The 21,963-nt window shown below is 48.6% G+C and overlaps 2 long non-coding RNA genes across 8 annotated transcripts in view; one reads left to right on the top strand and one right to left on the bottom strand.

Annotated features, from left to right (window-relative positions):
- Nucleotides 1-21,963, top strand: part of LOC135964982 (uncharacterized) — a 144,124-nt gene that overhangs the window by 89,820 nt on the left and 32,341 nt on the right. For all 6 annotated transcript variants that reach the window (XR_012417306.1, XR_012417308.1, XR_012417304.1 and 3 more), the window contains exon 2: nt 17,942-18,000. This is a non-coding gene — a long non-coding RNA (uncharacterized lncRNA). The remainder of the gene's footprint in view (nt 1-17,941; nt 18,001-21,963) is intronic.
- LOC135964984 (uncharacterized) lies at nt 7,499-12,684 on the bottom strand. Of its 2 annotated transcripts, XR_010577730.2 has the most exons (3): nt 11,752-12,684; nt 10,186-10,357; nt 7,499-8,917 (listed from the first exon to the last, which is right to left on the bottom strand). It is a non-coding gene; the product is annotated as an uncharacterized lncRNA (long non-coding RNA). The 2 variants fall into 2 exon arrangements; XR_010577729.1 differs by lacking the exon at nt 7,499-8,917 and having other exon boundaries at nt 10,128-10,357.

Below are 21,963 nucleotides of genomic sequence, written 5' to 3' on the forward strand. Positions count from 1 at the left end.
TTCTGATTGTTTTTAAGAGCTGATGTTGGAGCTGCTTAAAATCACATATGGATGTCGATTTATCTATAAAAGTTAAGAATGGAATTTGAGTGCAAAGAGTTGTGAAAATGCTCAAGGTTATGTACTAATGTATACATTACATTTGTGGAAATATTTGAAAGTGCAAGATTTACATTAAACACTTCTCTTGATTTTTGTAATATCTACCTGTCATTTTCCCATTTGATTAATAGATGTCAGAGGGCTTAAATTTTGAGTGCCTGAATTCACTGAAATTAAAACTTCTTACATCAAATGTAATTGAACTGAATGTAGCAACAGTGCATGCTTTTATAAGTACTGATTAAAAAATATATAAAAACACATATCCATGAACATGCAGATGGGGGCAACATATTAAACCATGGAAGTAGAATTAGTATTGTTTTCTGAGAAGACAAATTTTTAAAAAGCTAAGGGGTCTTATAACTTTCTAGTTTCCAACTTATTTACCCTAAAGTGGAAGATTGACAGCAGCAGAAGAGGAGATCCTGGGCCAGTGCAGGCTCTGGGAGCAGCGGGGTGAGTGCTGGAAGGAGCTGGCTGGAGGCAGAGCCAGGGAGGGGCTCAGACAGGCCAGGACGGCCTCAGGGCACGCGGCTCAGTGAGTGAGAAAAGGTTCACATTTCTTGGAGAGCCCTTGACTCTGCCCACGGAAAACCCAAACTCCTTCCAACGGGGATGTGCATCTCATGTAAAAGTTGTTACTCCCAGAAAGAAAGCCAGTGGATGTAGAAATTTTATGTATGCAGAAATAATTTCAAATTTGTTTCTAACCTTATCCTTTTCTTCCCCCATCTTAATGTGTGGTGACTTTCTGCACACATCTTAGGAGAGCGCTGTATTTCAGTTGCTGTTGGCTCTGTTGTGACTTTGTGGTGTCCGATGTTCTTGTTCTGAGGTTCTGCCCAGAACGTGGCTCCTCCCTGCTGAGCGTTGCTTGTTGAAGGCCCGTGTGGAAACTTTCCCTGTAAGCTCGTTGCCCTCAGCAGTCTTGGTTCAGAAATCTTTAGACCTCCTGAGACTCCACACAACCTTCTAAACTTTCTAGCGTGACCTTTTCATTTTACTGTTCCCCATTAACCCAGATGTTTTCCAGAATGTAAGTAATCTGCTGAATGCAGGGTGGGGGGTGCCCTCCGTTGGCTCTGGGGAGAAGCATCGCTGTTTCTCCGGGTGGAGCTTCCCGCCCACCATGGTGTGCTCCAAGACGCAGCAGGGTTCTTTGGCAGAAATAATCGTCGAAGGCCTGTGTCTCCGTGGCATGGTGGCTGTGGGTATGGGACCTCGCGGCCATACCGGCCCCTCCCCATCAATGGCACCACGGAGAGGAGCAGGGGGAGGCCTGGGATCTGTCTCCAGAGTCACAGCTGTGCTTCCGAGACTGCGTCGTCCATATGTAACTAGACATGCAGAGAAAGTGTTGGAGATCAGCAGGAGACGGTGTCTGTCCCTAATGAGCTCAGGCGTGCCCTTGAGAGGGTCAGGTTTCTGTGCGGCTGATCTGGACTCAGCCTGGCTGTGGCAGTGCAGGTGACTGCTGGGCTTTGGCAAGGCTGCACCCACTATCTGTCTGAAATGGCCCCCTTCCTTGGCTCGCGGTGCCAACTGGGCCCCCAGGCCTGAATTCCCGCCAGGACGGAGGCCCTGTGTATGTGTCGGGGAAGGGGGAGGTGGGGGTCCTACTTTATTGCTGTATCCAATGGCACGCGGGGTCAGCACTCAGGAAACATGTGCTGTGTAGGTCAGCGATTGAGTTCAGAAACCTGGAAAATTCAGCAGTGTAGGCTTTGGGCATGACCCGTCCAGCCTTGGGGCTCTTTCTTTCTCTGAATTTCCTTCCATGGCATCCTCCTCATCCCAGGGGCCCCTGTTCCCATATGGCTGTTGGCAACTTCACAGGTTCCTCTGCCTCCCCTCCCGGGCCCTGGTGTGGCTGGGGCAGCGAGTAGCTGTGTAGACCCCACAGCCTGTAGATCATTGGTGCCAACGCCTTGGGCCTGGGTTACTTGAGTCAAGGACTGCAGTACATGGCTGAGCCCACCCCGAATGCCTGGATCGGAAGGCCTTGGGTTGCAGAGGGGTGGGCGTTGGATATTGAAGGATAACCTGCAAAGCAGAAGGGGAAATGGCAGTGCTGATGGGCAGCTAGAGGAGTCTGTGCAGAGCCTGGGACCCAGTGCAGACACAGAGCTGACATGGGCAATGCAGTGACACGGCCACCGTGGAATTGGGCAAAGTTACAGGCTTCAGACCGATATGGAGGGGCTGGTCTAAAAGGATCCTCATTTTCCTTTAATCCTAACAATTGCTGGCTTACAGGGTGGGGGAGTGAGATCTGTGGTGGCCGCGAGGAGAGACAGGGATTTTAATTAAACCCCTCTTTCTGGGAGAGGGGAGTAGCCGTTTCTGTAGGGCGGTGAGCATCGTCATCTCAGGCAGCTCAGGCTGCTGTAACGAAACACCATTGACTGAGCGGCTTATGAACAACAGGAATTTGTTTCTCACAGTTCTAGCGGCTGGAAGGCAGGATCAGGGTGCCGCACGGGTGAATTCTGGTGTGGGCTCTTTCCTGGTTGGCACACACCTTCTCTCTGGCCCTGACACAATGGGAGGGTGAGGGATTTGCTGGGCCCCTTTCTGAGGCACAAATCCCATTCAAGGGTCTCCAGCCTCGGGAACTCATTACCTCCCAAAGACCACCTGACAGCATCACATTGAGGCTGAGGATTTCAACCTGTGTTTTGAGGGGCAGGCAGGCAGTTTGTAACCTTCACCCTCTTTGTGTATTTCTGACTCAACAATGAGTCTGCCTTTGGCTCTCCAGTGGACAGAGCCTGTGTGGACACTGAGCAAGGTCAGAGCTGCAAGCATGTACACATCGGGGGCAAGGGAGCTGCCAGGGGTGTGAGAAGGGGTTTCAGCGTCAATCGGAGCTGCTTTCCTGGCAAATGTACTCATAAGCTATCCTGGCAACATTTGCTTTTCACGAAGAGTCGATGAGGCAGTGGGGGCAGCAGGCGGTGTTGCCAGAAGCTTGGAGCTGATGAGCAGCAGAGAAGGGGCAGAGGCCACGACCTTGGGGTAGTCAGCAGTGCCAGGTGTCTGCCCTCCAGGCCTCACGTCTGTGACTGTGTAGAGACCGAGCCGACCGGGGCTTGCCGGCCAGTGTGGCTCTCATACAGGTGATTATCGCGTTGTGCTTTCTATGTAATGTTCCCTCAACCCCATGCCCACCCCACCAATTTCTGTGCCTAGCAGAAATGATGCTGCGTTTCCTTGATGAAGCCTTGAGTTTCCTGTGGAGATGTAGGAATAGCATGATTTGGCTCATGTCAAAATACTTTGCAGTGAAGCTGCACGGAAGAGGATTCTAGGCTTCCATTTGACGTTTTCAACAATGCCTGAGTGTTACAGGACCGTCTTGCTTGTTAATAAAGCACCAGATGAAAAAGGCTACTGGTTAATAAAGGAGACTTTTTACATTAGCACAGAGAGGGTGGCTTGAGATAAATTCAGCGTAACGTAGGTGTGTTTGTAAGCCATCAAAAGGACCATCTCTCTGCTGGCGACACATGTTTTCCGGTATTGGTTTTGTTCTGTAAAAGGATGACTGGCATTCGGCAGAGTCATTCCAGAATTCACCTGGAAGGCGTCCACATGGTGCCTTGTTTTCTCCTGACATTCTGGGCACCACGAGGGATTATTCCTGTCTTCAGCACTAGCAGGAGACTTTTCCTGAACACCTGCTCCTCTTTGGCGTTGTGGGTGTGAAGGGGTCAGAGTGACCCTGTCTTCATGGAGTTTTCAGACACCATGGGGAGAGTGTGGCTCGAGTGTCGGGCTCGGGTGGGAGGGGGACTTTCCCCAGAAAACAGCTGCCGATTCCAGGACGGCCCTCGACCCCTCCTCGCTCTGTTCCTCTGCGTCATGTCTGAATTAAGGCTGTTCTATCGTAGCGGGGGTGTCATGTTAACTGGAAGTGTGCTTTTTTACTGGGCAGTAAGTAAATTAATGGTACATTTTCCAAGGACAGCGAGGTTTGATTTGATGAATCCAGTGGGGGAAAGGAGAAGGGGCTTGGCTGTGTGGGGATGTGTGTGATGGGAGCAGAATGGAGTAGCCATGCAGGCTTTTGGGATGGAGGGGCCACGCCCGCATTTCCATGGGATCCTTCGCTGTTTGTGCCACTAGACCTGAACCTCTGTCTCTACTTCTAACACCCGTATAGTGAGGAAGCCCCTGATGGGCCTGAGTTGTTACTTCCCATGGCCATCGCTGGGAAATGCCCCAGACGCCTCTCCAGGCTGGTGACGGCCCTGGGGCTGGACACTGGCTTTGTCCTGAGTTGTTTCTTCTTGTGGCCATCGCTGGGAAGTGCCCCGGACACCTCTCCTGGCTGGTGACGGCCCCAGGCCTGGACACTGGGTTCGTCCTGAGCTCTGCGAGGGGCTTGGGCTCCACGTGCAGCAGGCATCTGTGCATCCCTTTGGATGTGAGATGTTGGCGCTCGGCTTGGAGGCCAGCGCAATCTGGGTGTGGTCAGGATCCAGTTCATCCTTTGGAGAGAGAGCACCTGCCCGGGGACCCCTCTGAGGTACATAGTCATGCAGTGCCCTCACAGGATGCCCGGTCCCCCGAGAACTTCCCGCCATTCCCCTGGACCCTCAGGTATGGGAGTCAAGTGTGGTGTGTGTGTCACAGGCGGGGGTACTGAGGACACCACGTGCCTGCTCGTGCGAAGACCTGAAGTGCTGCGTGAGCTCGTTCCCAAGGGGCCGTTGGCATCTGGGGGCCTGTGGGTGTCTTTCCACTGGCAGGAAATAATGGGTGGCCCATGTTACCTTTTGTGTCTTTTTTTTTTTTTTTTCTTTGCCGAAAAGCCCTAATGCCAACGTCGCTGTCCTGCTATTGGAACCGCCCACCTCAGGCTCAGTGGCCCTCCTGTTTCTGGGCTGCTGCAGTGTTGTGTTGGGGTAACTGTATTAACTTCGTTTGAATTTTCTTCCTGTTCTTTTGGAATAAGTGTTGATAGTTTGTGCTGCTTGTTCACCCCAGAGGCGAGGATGTCCTTTAGGCCTGGAGGAGCACAGCCCCTGGAGGGAGGTGCCGGGCCTCTACCTCTCATGTCATCAGCAGCCCTCTCCACACGTCTCCTCTTCGCTCCTCGTGCCCACGGCTGGGGTCACGGGCCGCTCGCTCTGCTGTTTGAGATCCTCGGAAAAGATGTTTGCCCTGAAGAGAGGTTGGGGGTGTGTGGCTGATTTTAAATAGGAGGAAATGATTGTAACAGAATGAGCAATGCCTAGCACTTAGTCTCAGGCTTGAGAAATTGTGTTTTAGAAGCAAGGTATCCCCAACTCCGGTTTCCTTCAAATTAAATCTTTTAAAGAGTCCACAAATATAAATAGTTAAAGCCTAAAACTATGCAACAGAGGGCCTAGAGCCCAAGCCACTGCCACCTCTGACTCCAAGACACCTCAAAAACTTGGCCCTCCTCCTCAGAGAACTCCCCTTCTGCTCCTCCTTCCACACTGCTCCCTCCACAGTGCTCCCTCCACACTCCTCCCTCCACACCTCTTCCGCCCCCTCCCCTTCTTCCTTCCCCTTCCCTTCTTCCTTCCTTCCTCTCCCCTTCTTCCTTCCTTCCTCTCCCCTTCTTCCTTCCTTCCTCTCCCCTTCTTCCTTCCTTCCTCCCCTTCTTCCTTCCTTCCTCCCCTTCTTCCTTCCTTCCTCCCCTTCTTCCTTCCTTCCTCCCTTTCCTCCTCCCTCCTCTTCCTCCTCTTCCCCCTCTTCCCCCTCCCTGTCCTTGGGCAACCTCCATGGAACTCTGGTTCAAAGTCACTGGTCTGTGGGGCCGCCCATTTGATAGACGAGCACGCTGGGGACCAGACACAAGTGACTGACTCAGACCAGCTCGCATGTCGTCTCCTGCCTCCCATAACACCGGGTTGTCCCTAATGGAAGAGAATCAATGATGCTGCTTCACTGATCTCCAGGGAAAACAGGTTGATAACAGGTTATAAACATGGGAATGTTTTGGAAAAAGCGTCGTCCACTTGTCAGCTCCATCTCTCCTGCCCGGAAGATGTAGGGGAAACCTGCCTTCAGCCCACCCTCATCCCATAACAGGACAGAGGACAAAGGGGCAGAGACCCAGGTCCTGTCAGTGCCCTCAGGAAACCCCCCATTTCCTCCTCATGGTGGAAGTGGGAACCATCCCACTGGACTAGATTTTCCCGGGAAGCCTCTTCACCCCGAAAGCAAGGAATCTGGTTTGAGCACACACCATTCTCGGTGCCATGACTTTCTGCTGCTGAACCCTGCATACGTGGCCCATTGATCTTGCTAGTCCAGTGTTACTGGGTCCTGGGAGTTTCTGTGGGCTGATGGCAGGTGTTTACCATTGTGTTCAGAGGGGAGAACAGAACTTTATTTGTCGAAATCAGATGATAACCATTGCCATGTGATTCCTTGGGTTGGTTTGGGTGGGGGGTGCTCAATGCTTTTCCTGAGGGCTAAGTTCTAGTTTGAGACCGTCTCTCTTTGTCGCCCAAGCTGGAGTGCAGTGGTGCGATCTTGGCTCACTGCAACCTCTGCCTCCTGGTTTCAAGCAGTTCTCCCTGCCTCAGCCTCCCAAGTAGCTGGGATTATAGGTGTGTGCCACCACGCTTGGCTAATTACAAAAATATTTAATATAGGCTGGGTTTTGCCATATTGGTCAGGCTGGTCTCGAACTCCTTGCCTCAAATGATCGGCCCACCTTGCCCTCCTAAAATACTGGGATTACAGGCTTGAGCCACTGTGCCCGGTCTGATCCTGACATCTTTTAAAGCTGCCTTCATGTACCAAAAGCCAGTCTATGTTTGAAAATCAGTCTTGAAGAGCCTAGGAGGAGAGGGATAAGCTTCAACTAGGTGAATAACTATGCATATGTTAAAAATATGGGCCAAAATCTACCCCAAATGTTAACTCTTCTGCTTTGCGTATTATATCCATTTATAGTTATTTCAGCACTAAGATTTTTAAAGACTCTTTTGATAATTATGGAGAAATTACTATTAAAACTCAGCTGCATTTGTAACACTTCAAAGAACTAATTGGATGACATCATTTTTCCCAGAGGCATTTTGGATTGTTACATAATTAATGTTTATCTCTTTGCCAGAAATCTTTTTTTTTTTCTTTTCCAGAACAGATACCTGAAAAGAAAATTTCCTTTGCATTAAGTGTTATTTCACTGTGTGACAATCAATTTTTGAACGTGAGAACAAGATCATCATGTATTTTTGGGATACTTCTTGCTTAATAGTGATAATGCTAAGTGTTAAAATTATGCAACAATTTGTTTCTTTGAAAATTACTATTTGCCTGCTCACCAGGTGGGAGCTGATGAGAATGTGGATGTAAAAATTAAATTGTATTTAGCTTGTATAAAAGAAGTTTAAAAAAAAAAAGCTTTTTGTTTGTTTGTTTGTTTGTTTTGTGCTACTACTGAAGTTGCTTCGTTGTGGAAATGAGGTTATTGCAGGCACCTAGAATTTTATCTCCTTCACTTGTACAATGGGAAGAAATTCTCCAACAAGCACAGGAATCTGACTTTCTGATATTGAGACTCCTAGGCATCAAGCCCCGTGGAAAGGTTGGTGATTACGTGAGCGTTGGCGTTGATGTGGGTACCCTCCAAGCCGGACGCAGGGAGCAGGGAAGGGCAGAACAGGCCCCTCAGGAGCCATGAGAAAATCAAGTGTTGGCAGCAGTGGTGAGGGTTGATGTCAGGGGCCAGGAGGAGGTGGTGAAGGGAGCATGTGCCTCAAGGCAGCCCTGGAACCCGTGGTCCCTGCAGTGAGGTCTGATCTGCAGGGGACGTGGACGGCCACGTGGCAAGGCCCACGGACAGCCTGGACTTGGCTGCCTCAGAACTCTGGTGGACGTTGCAGACGGCCCCACAGGGTTGCAGTGCACATTCCTCGGACAGAGAGAAGACGCTTGTAACTGTTCTCGGCACGAAGCCAGCGCCCTGTGAACAGGGGCCACTGCTGTTGTGACTGAGTGCCGTCCAACTGGAGGCATTTGCTCTGCTCAGTTCACTTAATTGGGCCAGGAATGGGGTTGCCCTGCCTTCAACAAGCTTGACGCATTGAACGAGGACTCAGTAAAGTACTCTGTAAATATGCTCTCCTGGCTAGAGTGAGCAAAGCCCAGGGAGAGAGTGGTTCCTCAGTATTAGACAGGTGTTTGGCGGGGCCAGCTGTGTGGCTGCCAGAGCGAATGTGACCAGGAAGCCTCTGTCCCCCCGGAGGTGGCCAGCGTAACTGTTACACGTGCCGTAGGTAGAAAGTGGGCACTGCTGGGAAACTTGCTCATGTTGCTGTTTCCTGATTGGAAATTCAAGGTTTCTGAGCATCCTACATCGAATTTGTACATTGCTGAGACTGTACACCTTTCAACACTTGTTTTTTCCTGCTTTTCGGATCTATACAACCTGATATTTGGCCGTGGCTTCCAGAACAGGCTGGATGCAGAGTGAAGTCCTCTCCTCACTGTCAATCTTTGCAGATGTCTTTCTTGAGAGTCTCAATTAGGTTTTTACTTAACTAGACTTTTTAAATTGCCATGCACATAACTCTACCAGTTACAATTGTGAGCTAACATGGGATTTTGGTTTTACTTTGATGAATGTTTAACATTTGCATGCTGGATGTAGGGGTGGAGGTCATTTATCTGCTTTTCATTTCCTTCTTGGTTATACTTAGTGACTTTCAGGTACGGTGTGGAAAGCCTGGTACAGGGTGAATTGCAGGCTGCAGTGTGGCGCGGTGGACGAGAGGCGTGGGCTGCAGTGTGCACAGTGGATGAGAGTGAAGCTATTTCCATCCTGGAGGGAAACACACAGGAAACAATTTAAAAAACTGATCATCTAGCTTGAATGAGGTCCAACAAATTCAGTTTGCAAAGTTTAACTTCCAAGTTAACTTAGTAACTTTTCCCCTAAGTCATTAATTTAGTAGCTTATGTTTATTGCCTAAAGCATAATAGTCATAAATTCTAAAATGAATGACTAAACATGTAATAATTTAGGCATACAGCACCTGAAGGGAAAACTGCCAGTATGCTAAAATATTGGATACAGATGCTCAAAAAATATAATGTAGCATTCTTACAATGCATGTGCTTTTAGCATGTAACTTGGTGAGTAGTTTTGAGCTATATTTGTAGGAATGTGTATCTTGAATACTTTAGGACACCACTGGAGATGTGTGCTTGAGAGGTATAAATACTGAATGTTCTTCTCCCTTCCTTTAAATGAAAAACATTAGCTCCCTTGATTTTTATTTTTATGTTTTGAAGTGGACTCTCACTCTTGTTGCCCAGGCTGGAGTGCAGTGACGCAGTCTCGGCCCACTGCAACTTCCGCCTCCAGGGTTGAAGTGCTTCTCCTGCCTCAGCCTCCCCAGTAGTTGGGATTACAGGTACCCACCACCATGCCCCGCTAATTTTTGTATTTTTATTAGAGATGGGGTTTTGCCATAGTGTCCAGGCTGGTCTCAAACTCCTGACCTCAGGTGATCTGCCCACCTCGACCTCCCAAATTGCTGGGATTACAGGCGTGAGCCACTGCGCCTGGCCAGCTCCCTTCTATAATGATTTATACAGTTGTTTTTGCTTTTTGTTTTTTCGAGACGGTGTCTCACTCTGTCGCCCAAGCTGGAGTGCAGTGATGCAAATCTGGGCTGACTGCAGCCTTCACCTCCTGGGCTCAGCTGATCTTCCCACCTCAGCTTCCTGAGTTGCTGTGACTAGACACACGTCACCATGCCCAGCTTTATTATTATTATTATTGGTATTTTTAGTAGAGACAGGGTTTTGCCATGTTTTCCAGGCTGGTCTCGAGCTCCTGGGCTCAAGCAATCTCCTGGCCTCAACCTCCGAAACTGCTGGGATTACAGGCGTGAGCACCACCTTTGGCCCATTTTTTTTTTTTCTTCCAGGATTAGGAGTCGACTTTCAGAAAATCCTTCAACCTTGCAAGCTTAATTTTCCATAAAAGTATTCCTCTAGGATAAAAACAGGACACAAAGAAGTACGTGTGGACTGCAGTTAAAAATTTTCAAGAAAACTTAGCTTAGGAAAGTTGACATTTACAAAGAGCAGGAGGCCCGTTCAGTGCCTTCTAGGCACTGGGAATGGCGGTCTGTGGGCGACCCTAACATGTGCGGCGTCCTGAGACGTGATCGTGGTGTTCACGCTTTTACCGAGGGCTTCCCGGGAGTACCAGAGGCTGTTCTTCTGCAGTCGGCCAGCCAGGCAGCAGCTGCTGGAGAAGGAACAAATAGCAAAAGACAGATGTACACGGTGTTATTGTGGCAGAGAGGTTAAAACCAGGGTCACTTTGTTCTTACAGTTTTAAAAAACTAATAATGAAGTCCTTAAATATGTTTAGGATTTCAAAGTAGTTGTGGGTGTGTCTGTGTCTCTAGCTCCCGTTCGGGTGCTTCCTGCGAAGAGAGCTCAGAGACGCCACCTTTCCTTGATGAGGTGACAGTGTCTGGAGAGGTGTGAACCCCGTGGTGGGGGGATGACTGACCTGGGGTGAGGCTGGGTCAGTGTGGGGATCCACCCCCACTCCACGTTCCTGTAGGGAATCCACAGTTCTAAGTCTTTATGATAGGGGTAAAAATAACCTGGAAGAGGTGTTATTTTTTAAGAAGTAAGTGCCATGCTCTTTTTTCCTCATACTTTTCCGTGTTTAAGCAGCATTGAAGGATAAGGCACTAGTAGCATGTTGTTTTGGAAACAATGTTGTTGGTTATTTTACGTTGAATATGGTACTAAGGTTGCCTGGTAACAGAAGTTTTCCTTAAACAACATGGAACTCTGTTGAATCTGTTGCCCCATTGGCTGAGCCGTCTGAAATCAGTGCAGTAGCAGCTGAAGAGGCCTCTTCCCCTTGGAGGAAGCCACTGGGTTGGCAGGAGGCACCGCGCTTGACTGAGGGAGTGAGGCGCCTTTGCAGGGACCCCACGTGGCCCCTGCAGCTCTCTCCTGCCCCCTGCTGGTTGGCCAAGCAGCCTTGCGACAGTGTGCTCAGTGTGAATGTTCACTGGGGCAGGCCGAGGCTTTTGTTCCAGAAACACTGACTTCAGAAACGGCCGGCTGTGTGTGTTGAGCATGGCAAGAAAGACTTACGTGTGTCTTAAACCTCTTGAACAAAGCAAGTTGATGTTTCAAATGCATCTCAAAGGCTAATGACTTTGCTATGGTCAATATTCAGGAGAAAAGAGGGTTTGATGAAACAGAAAGACACGAGTGGCAAGTGACATGCTTGTGCCCCGTATGACTAAGCGATGTCCTGGCCGTTCCACACCACGGCCTCTGAGCAGCCAGCCTGCAGATACTGGGTCAATTTAGATATCCCTGATCTCTGCAGAGGTTTGATCAGGTAGCCCAAGAGCAGATAAACACAAACGCTGACTGGAAACCCTGGCACACGGAGACACTGGAAACAGCAAGCTGCTATTAACATCATAGTAAGAGACAGTCGCCTGCTCTCAGGGGTGTCAGTTTCTTTTGCTTCTAGACGTTCATCTGCGTTACAATACAGTTTTGCTCAGTTTATCCCCATTACTCCACTGTCTTCGCCGTTAAAGTCTCAGCCAGCACTTAGCTCTGACACTGCGGGAGTTTCACTGTGCGGCTGACCAGGCCTACCTGGCTTGGCTGTAAAGCAGGTGAGATTTTCCGGAAGGCAGTGACGAGAACCCGAGGCAGGAAAGAGCATTGCTGGTCTACATACGGCAGTGCACCTGCAGCAGAGCATGTACGTGCACGTTCAGGCTAAACAGGTGTAGGAGAGAAGAAAACCACCTACAATTAGTCACTTAAAATGCCACACACCCAACCCTTGAGACCCTAGCACATAGAGTAGTAGTGGTCTTGGAGATGGCAGGTGTGCTGAAGTCTGATTTTCTCACTTAGCTTTTCCAGCAGCGTTTTCCTCATCTCTAAGCTGGGGCTAACAACTGCCACGCGTAGATTTGTGCATGGAACCGTGCGTGTAAAGTGGGGTAGCCCCCAGGACCTAGGAAGGACTCGTGGTCAGTGTCGGTGGTCATGCGTGCTGTACGGGTCCCCCAGGAAGATGATTGCTACATATAACTCCCTCCGTTCAATGTCACTGAATGTAAAAGGTGGGACATTGGCTTCTGATGTGTCTGGTTTGCTGCAGGCCACGCTGCACCCCGTGGTTCCTGAGCCCTGAGCTGAAGTACATCCTGCTGCATCGCCTGTGTCGCTTTTGCTGTGTCACTTAGAGCTCCTGCCCTGGGAAACTTCCTCGCGCCTGACGAGCACCACAGTTTGCAGCAAGACCTGTCCAAAGCGTGGACTGCGAGAGCCCCGCTGTGGTCCTGTCCTCTCCATGTTGGGAGCGACTTTGTGGGGTTTGTCGGCCCTTCTCTCAGGTGTCCTGTGTCTCATGGATCAGCCGACGAGCCCCGTCTGGAGGAGCACTCTGCAAAACGTTGCCGGCCACCCAGATCTCCTAGCGCAGAGTGAGGCCACATCTGCAGACTTGACCGCACAGAGTCCCGAGGCATTCGGCAAGAAGGGGAGTGGGATGTGTGTGAGATCCCACTGCGGAAGCCGGCTCTGTTCCGTACTCTGCGTGCGGGGTGCCTGATGTTCAGACCTGCTGTGTCTATCGGGGGCCATGGCGGGGTGGTGGGAGTGGGGGCAGGGAGCAGCGCGGATGGATCCAGGAAAGGACTTAGTTGAATCCCAGCTGCCCACATACCTGTTGCTGGTCTTGGACAAGGTCCCTAGTTTCTCTGGGCTTTCGGTTTGATTGTAAGACTAGGACGCCGCCCCAGTCTGAAGATGTCGGTGTGTGCGGGAATGCCTGGCGCAGTCACCATGGGTTTTCCTTCAGCCTCCTCCGTGCCCCTCCCTGGGTCAATCAGTATCCATGCGTGCCACAACTAAATTACAGTCCCTCCGAAAAACCAGTTGACCCGAGTTTTATGGTCGAGCATGGTGAGTGTCCTTGCCAGGAAATGCCACTAGATGTCTTGGGCCTGCTCCTCTACCTCCACAGCAATCCCCGGAACAGGCTGGTTCAGGACGTGGGAGGTGGGAGTCGGTGTTGTACCTAGGACAGGCTGAAGTCAAAGGCTCATTTGCTCTGTGAGGGGTGATCAGGATGACACATCAAGTGGAGCCCCATGGCTGACCCTGGAGGTGGACGGTCGGGTCGGATTGGCTGCCCTCCAGCACGTGTTTCGAGTGATGCCTTCCCTGGGTTACGCAGCCCTGATCTGTAGCGCACAACTTCCCAGCTCCAGCCAGTCTGGTCTTGCCGTCTCCTTCCAAGAAGGTAGGTGCGGCGCAGTTGCCTTTAAGCGGCTCCTTCTGGACACCGCAGGGCAGCAGCAAGCAAGCATGGGCGACTTTTTTCTTACGTTGACCACAATACGCGGGGCCAGCTTTGCACGATCCCATTCAGCATCACACGTGTGCATCGGCCACTCACCTGTCCATCTGCCACAGACAGGCTTGGACAGGACCATTGAGTGGCCTTTACGGCAAAGAGCCTAAAGGGCTCACAGGAAACCTGGACCCAGCGCAATGGTAACAGCGCAGCAATACCTGTCATTGACCAAGGGGTATTCTGGGCCCGACATGGTGTTAAGTGATCCAGTTCGGTTAGCACTCTTAGAATTAACCCCCTTTTGCCTATCAGGAAATCGAAGACGGAGGGCATTAACGCCAGGGAGCAGGGAGTAAGGGGACACACAGAGGGGCTGAGGGGCTGGGCATTCTGAGCCCACGGATCTGCCCACAGGCCCCGGCTGCACGGGCACCAGGGCTGCTGCTCTGGAGGGGATGAGGAGCTCTGGGGAAAAGATGGAGCCTGACGTGGGTAAGATTTGGATATTTTCAGAAGAGATTTTCAGCCTGGAATGAGGGTGTAAGTGACTGAATCGGAGTGATGAGCCAGATAGCCCGGCTGCGGGAGCTCCCCTGTGGGGTGAGGGAGGAAGGCCTTGGGGGCGTGTGGCTGAGCAGAGGCGCTGGGTCGCCAGGAGCCGCCGCGGGTTTGGAAAGGGGGAGAAACGCAGCGCCCTGCACTGCAAGGGCACCGAGACGTGGTTGTGGTTCTTCCTGACCGTGACAGGCACAAATGGTGCTGATGGTGGAATGCACGGAGTTTGCCTTCAGAGAACTCCTGCTGTCTTTTAAAACCTGGGCCTCTCATTTAAACTTGGTGGCCTCAGGTGAATGGTCAGAAACAGTTTCTGATGAGGTTGCAGAGACTGTGCATGGCCTCTGATTGTGCACATCCTGTGATTGTGTATAGTCTCTGATTGTGGCCTCTGGCCTCTTTGTGGCCTCTGATTGTGTGGGTCTCTGTGTGTGGTCTCTGTGCAGCCTCTGATTGTGTGTGGTCTCTGATTGTGCTCAGTCTCGGATTGTGCGCGGCCTCTGATTGTGTGCGGCCTCTGATTGTGGGTTGTGTGAGTTTCCCGGGATTAAGTAGATGAGCCTCGTGCTGGGGCAGGTGTGCCTTGTGTTGGGCATGTGGATAAAGAAGTTTAACCCGTCTCCTCTTTGAGAATGGCAGGGCAGTAACAAAGGCGGTTGATTTATACATGGCCATCCTCGTGAGGTGAGGACCTGAAAGGTTTACTGCTTTCCCGGAAAGCTGCTCTGGGCGTCACCATCACTGATCATGGACAGCAGCTCAGAAGCCCCCTTAAGGTGCAGGGAGGGACCGGCGCTGGTCCTGTCTGTGCCCAGGCTGCTGGTCACCCTGACGGCCAGGCGATGGCTGCCTGTGCACGAAGCTGGGGTTAGAGTGAATTTGGGCAGTGTCGGCTTTGATTTAGGTCAAGACTGATCAGTCTTCCTAAAATACTAGCCATGAAAGCTTTCATAGATTGTAGTTCTTTGGGAGATTTATATGTGGTTTTTAAAGCACAGGGCCCATGGCCAGTGTTGAATTACATTTTGTTCAGTGTAACTGACAGGACACTGGACCTGAGTCTCAGGCCTGCCACAGGGTTCAGGGAGCTTCAGAGAGGGAGATGTTTGTGCTCAAGTTTTCGCAGATGGGATGGGACATGGGCATGGGGCTGGAATGCTCTAACCTTCAATCTTCAGTCATCGGTATCACCTGTGCACACGCATATCGTTTTCAAAGATGGACAAGCTTTTGGGAAATATCTGAAGACTTTTCCAGTTTTGAAAGAAGCCGGGATGACACTGGAAACGGCAGGTGTCTTGGCTGCTGATCAGGTCCATCACCACGCACATGGTCCCTAACCTGGCCCACCTCTGATCATGCACAGCGGGTGACGAGGTCCATAACCTCACACTTCTGTGCACAGCAGGTGACCAGGTCCCTAACCTCAAAAGCTTCTGATTGGGTGCAGCTGGTGACCAGGTCTGCAACTTCGCATGGCTCTGATTGTGCAGAGCTGGTGACCAGGTCACTAACCACCCACACCTCTATTCATACCCAGCGGGTGACCGGGTCCATCACCTCACACCTCTGATTGTGCATAGTGGGTGACCAGGTCTGGAACCTTGCACACCTCTGATCGTGCACAACGGGTGACTAGGTCCATGACCTCACGCCTCTCTGCACAGTGGGTGACCAGGTCCATAACCTCACACCTCTGATCGTGCACAGCTGGTGGGCACAGGACCCACTTCAGTGAGGGGCTGACTTCCCAGGTGTGAAGGGGGAATGCTGTGTGGCTCGCTAAGCCCCTCCATGCTTTGGGGGCTCCAGGCTGTGGCCGGCAAGTAGGACGTTGTCCCAGGAGGCTGCTGTGTGTTGGGGATGGGAGGCAGCTGCAGGGTGGAAGTACGATGTTGTCGTAGGGGGCCACTGTGGGGGGGTGGGACGGGAGGCAACTGCAAGTTGGAAGTAGGATGTTGTCCCAGGAGGCTGCTGTGTGTGGGGGAGGGAGGAGGCAACTGCAGGGTGGTGTGGTGGTCCCCGTGCCACTGATTTCAGGTTAAAATAGAATGTGGACCTCTTTTTACCATAGTTTTTAATGACTCCGCTAGTTTGTGTTGCTGTCTCTTGCTATGAAGTCCACAGTCTGATGTCTCTGTGGTCCCCATGTTTCCCTTCTGCTTGTGTTACCCGATCCTGTGGGTCAGCTGTGAGGAAACCACTCTCCACTCCTCATCTGGAGTGGCCTCGAGCTGGGTGTGCTGGTCTCCTTGTGGGCTAAAGTGTTCCTCTGTTACTGTTTTCTCTGTTTTTTGACCAAATTTAGCAGACTTGTGTATGATGCAAACACTTCAAAAAATGTCTTTTGCCTTTATGAAAAAAAACACTTGCATTGCTTTAAAATGAACCTTTCCTGTGTCTCCATCCTTCCTCACAGATTGCTCTGTGTTAGAAACTCGGTGGTGTGTGTGCTTCATGGCCTCATTCCATCAAGCACTGTAACCTCTGATTGCAAAAGTGACTACACTCAAGGCAAAAAACTTTGCAAATGTTGAAAAGAATGAACAAAAACAACATATTGTTCTCTTGTCTACTCTTAAGATTTTGATGTAGTTCAAACTACATCAAACTCTCACCTACTCCTGTGCCAATATTCATCCTTCAGCTCTGCCTCCGTTCTTCCTTTCTTTTTTCATGCTATGGGGTCTGCTTTGGAGATGTTATCTACTTTCATTCTTCCAAAGTCAAGCTTCTAGCTTTGGTTGGAACTGCAGACCCATTGACTCATTCAGCAAATACTTTCTAAGCACATGGATAGTCACTGAGAATACCGTGGTTCACCAACATGACTGTGGCCCCTGCTCACACGAACTTGCGGCCTGATGGGGAGAATGGGCACTAATATGACAATCAGTCTAATGGGTTTCTGATGAAGAATTGAGGAAAGCGCACCAAAGAAAGGGAAGCGGGGTTCTCTAAATTTATGCTGTAAAAGAATCTGGCGTATCTTGGGATGAGTGGTAGAAAACCGATGCATTCTGGAAGGTATGATCCCCTTGCAGTCTGGAGAGAAGTAGAGGTTGCTTGTTGAGGGGGGTGGAGTGTAGGGACACCACGGTCTAAACAGAGATGGGGGTGCGTGCAGAATGCCTCTTGCAGCAGGAAACAGGCACGTGCAAGGAAGTAAACACGGGAGAAAGTGGCACAAGACAAGAATGAAGGCAGGCAGGCAGGGGCTGGGAGATGATGGTAGATGCTTTATTCTCTTAATAACAGCAACAGGATGCTGTTGAAAGCACTTGAGGGAGGTGGGGAAGTGGGTATGACATGTTTTGTGTTTGTAAAATTATCACATTGTCTTACCAAACTATACTCCCTATTTTTTATTTTTACATTTTACTTTAAGTTCTTAGATACATATGCAGGTGTGTTACATAGGTATACATGTGCCATGGGGGTTTGCTGCACCTGTCAACCCATCATCTAGGTTTTAAGCCCTGCATGCATGAAGTATTTGTCCTAATGCCCTCCCTCCTCTTGCCCCCACCCCCCAACAGGCCCCTGTGTGTGTCGTTCCCCTCCCCGTGTCCATGTGATCTCATTGTTCAACTGCCACTTATGAGTGAGCGCATGTGGTGTTTGGTTTTCTGTTCCTCTTTTAGTTTGCTGAGAATGATGGCTTCCAGCTTCATCCATGTCCCTGTAAAGGACAGGAACCCATTCTTTTTTATGGTTGCATAGTATTCCGTGGTATATACGTGCCACATTTTGTGTATCCAGTGTATCATTGATGGGCACGAGATATCCTCTTAACATGTGCTCCAGCAATTGCACTCTTAGGTATTTATCCAAAGGAGTTGAAAACTTGTGTTCACAGAAAAACCTGCACATGGACATTTATAGAAGCTTTAATCATAATTGCTAATTTTATTCCAGCTTTATTCATAATTGCTCAAACTTGGAGGCAACGAAGAAACCAAAATGTTCTTCACTAGGTGAGTGGATAAATAACCTGTGATATATCCAAACAATGGAATATTCTTTAGCACTGAAGGGAAGTGAGCTGTCAAGCCATGAAAAGACACGTAGGAACTTTAAACATGCACGGCTACACAAAAGAGGCCCCTCGGAAAAGACTAAATACTGTAAGCTTCCAACTAAAGGACATCCCAAAAAAGGCCAGACTATGGAGTGAAAATGTCCGTGCTTCCCAGGTGTTGGGAAGAGGGAGAGATGATGAGGTGAAACACGGAGATTCTTAGGATTTTAGTGCAACTGCTCTGTACGATGCTATCATGGTGGATACATGTCATGACATATTTGTTCAAACCCATAGAACAAGCACCAAGACGGAGCCCTCATGTAAACTGTGGACTCTGGGTGACAATATGTCAACGTAGGTTCTTCAATTATTACAAATGCTCCTTCTGGGCAGGAGTGTTGTTAGTTGGGGAGGCTGTGCACGTGGGGGAAGGGAAGGCATATAGAAGGTCTCTCTGCACCTTTCCCTCAATTTTTCTGTGAACGTGAAACTGCCTAAAAGATAAAGTGTATTTTTAAAAAAAAATAAAGGAAAAAAAGGAAACAAAAAGTCCTCACAAAAATCAAATGAGAAAATGATCACACTGGGTGCTTCAGGTCAAAATGGAAGAACAAGGGCTGTATTTACCATCCCACCTGATGACTTTTTTCTCACTGCTTTTCAGCATTTTTTTGGAGTCTAGTCAGTGCAATAAGGCAAGTTAAAACACATAAAATGCACCCTTATTAGAAAATAAGATTTAAAACTATCTGTATCTGCAGGTGACGTGATCACCCGTGTGGAAAATCTCCTGAAATCACAAAAAGCCACTAAAACTAATAATAATAAATTCCTTACTAATAAGTGAGTTTGTGTTTAGCTTGTATCTTGCAAACTTTCCATAAGCAGTATTTATCTCTTTATACACTGGCAAAGAAATAATTGGAAATGGAAATTTACAAAGTAATATTAAGACTAAATCTGACAAAAGATGTGTAAGATCTATGCACTGTAAAGCAGGCAGCGATGCTGAGATAAATTAAAGAACTAAATAAATGAAGTGATATACTGTGTTCATGGATCAGCAGGCTCAATATTGTTAAGATGTCAGTTCTGCCCTTGTGGATCAGAGGTTTAATGCAATTCCAATCAAAATCCCAGCATTTTATTTTATTTTATTTTTTTTTTTTTTTTTTCAGTAGAAATGAACTAGCAGATTCCAAAATGTGTCTGGAAATTTAAAGAACCCAAAAGAGCTAAGACAACTTGGAAAAAAAATGGTGGAGGACTTACCTGAACTATCAAAACTGGGTTAATGAAACCTCCTAGAGGGTCTAGTAATAATCTCACAAACGTGTTACCTATACATAGTGGATTTTTGAAGAAAGGTTCAAAGACATTAAATTAGAGAAAGGACGATAATGATGATAGAAGGATTAAATACTACAGGCCAAAAAGGGAAAAAAGAGCTCCTGTTAAATATCTTCACATTGTTGGTGTCACTCATGCAATTCAATTCACATTTTGTATATCTAAAAGTTGAACAGACTTCTTCATTCTCTTTCCCCAATTCACTCCACAGAGATGCTGATGTCTTTCAGTGGAACTTGGAAGTTTGCTATTCTTTTTAAAATGACTCTCTTAGATACTGTTTATGCAAGAAGTTGTGGGACTGTAACTTACAAATACTGTTCTAAACCTTGGAATCACACGTTTCCCTTTTTCTCTACTTATCGTTTCTAGTCAGTTTCCCATTTCCTCTTCTTCATATTTACACTGCATTCCTTCTAGTTCAGGCTCTTGTTACCCCACTTGATCTCTTGATGTGGTCACCTGAATGTCCTTCATGTTCCAGCCTCCTGGAATCCTTCCTTCATGACCCTGAAGAACTGCCCTCCAGACCGGCAGGTGTGACCCGGAATCAAGGATCTCAAAGCCGAGTGGGATCTGAGAGGCTATCTAGACCAATCCTCCATTACAGACGTAAACCTTTTGATGACTTCACTTCAGAGCCCAAAATATTTGCACTGCAGGCAGAATCACCTAAATCACTTAATGTGATGTTCAGTCTTCCCGTGGTATCTTCCTCTCTGCATCTCCCTACTTTCGGTCAGCCATTTCTCACTCATGACACCGAACCCTTCATTCACATCACATTATTGTTCTTCTCCACACACACTTGTTTGTTTTCTGCCTGGGTTTTTTGTTACATTCTTCCCTCTACTGGCAATATCATTTTCCAAGATCTGAGTACAGAATTTTAACGTATTCCTCAGAATGACTCACATATCACATATTCGACCAAATGGCTGCAGATTCTGTCACTTCCTCTCTTGTCCTATGGCAACCTGGAGAATCTTCTTCTCTTAGCCAATAGGATTTATCATGGTCCTTCTTTATCTTAACAATAGTTTAGCAGGACTGAGAACTGGGAAGTAGATTTTTCTCCCAGGGGTGAGAACTGTCTTAGTTTAGCAGATCTCCCTGGGTCTCCATTCTGGTTGTAGAAAAGCAGCCCATAGGGCATGGTGGGGAGGAGAAGAAGGGGAACTAAGCTGTGTTGCATGAAGATGGACAGTTGTGACCCTTACTCCAGGGTTGGGAGTTGAGGCCCCTAGGAAGGAGAAGCTGTAAGGATGAAGACGAGGCATAAAAAGTGATGCAGGCCGGGTGCGGTGACTCACGCCTGTAATCCTAGCACTTTGGGAAGCCAACGTGGATGGATCACGAAGTCAAGAGTTCAAGACCGGTCTGACCAATATTGTGAAACCCTGTCTCTACCAAAAATACAAAAATTAGCTGGGTGTGGTGGCACATACCTGTAGTCCAGCTACTCGGAAGGCTGAGGCAGGAGAATCACTTGAACCCAGGAGATGGAGGTTGCAGTGAGACAAGATCATGACACTGCACTCCAGCCTGAGTGACAGAGACTTCATCTCAGGAAAAAAAAAAAAAAAGTGATGCATAGTAACAAGACTGCCCGAGGAGAAGAGGCAATCAGCAACCACCTCCAGGGTGGGATGGCTGAAGACCCTTTAAGAACAAAGGTGTCTACTTTCCTTCTTTAGGATGCTCTATCGTGATTTAATGAACCCTCCCAATCTACTGTATTCAGCATTTGGCATGAGTCAATTTAGGGGAATTCTAGAAAACATAGCTGGCTGTTATCAGGTTAATGTAGATTGGGAGGTAGGGAAAAACCCCAGGAGACACGTAGGAAGGACAATACGTGAAAACAGAAGAAACTTGGAGTCAGTTCACCCTTCAAACAAAATCCAGTTTCCAGAAGACATTGTGAGGGCTGCTGGGTCTTCCTCGCCTGCAGATGGGGGATTCCAGATAATTATTATACTTGAATCTCACAGGATGGGGTGATCACCACCTGCTCTCAAATGGGATGAGTTACAATATCTTCTATCGGGAGGCGGTAAATAAGAGGTTAGGTACACGTCTGTAGTCATCACAATTTTGTCAAGATTGCTATTTTTACTTCCATGTCATAGATGGGGAGCCTGATGCTTGTGGAAATGATTTGCTCAGGGTCTCACCATTAAAAGTGGCAGAGGAAAGATTCCAACATGTTTTAAAAGCTGCAAACTGAGCTGACTCCCATCCATGCTGTCATACCGACTTTGAGATTTCAATCCTCCTGAAGGCAGGAAACTTACTCCATTTGCTTTTATACCCTCCATAACACTAGTGAGCAAGTTTTGCTCAAAGTAACATGGAATATTTTGCTGACTCAAGGGGAAAAAGTAAGAGACTTAAATGACACCATCACAAGTCAACCTTCAAGGAACAGAGACATATTTAGCATTAGCTGTCTCAGTCAAATCAACATAGACATGCACGTTTATCCTTTACATGGCAGTAAGACAGCAAACACAATTGAAAAAATGAGCCAAGTGTAAAAAATGTGTCACAAAGGGATGGATTT

This window comes from Macaca fascicularis, chromosome 9 (genome assembly GCF_037993035.2).
Source record: "Macaca fascicularis isolate 582-1 chromosome 9, T2T-MFA8v1.1".
Lineage (NCBI taxonomy): Eukaryota > Metazoa > Chordata > Mammalia > Primates > Cercopithecidae > Macaca > Macaca fascicularis.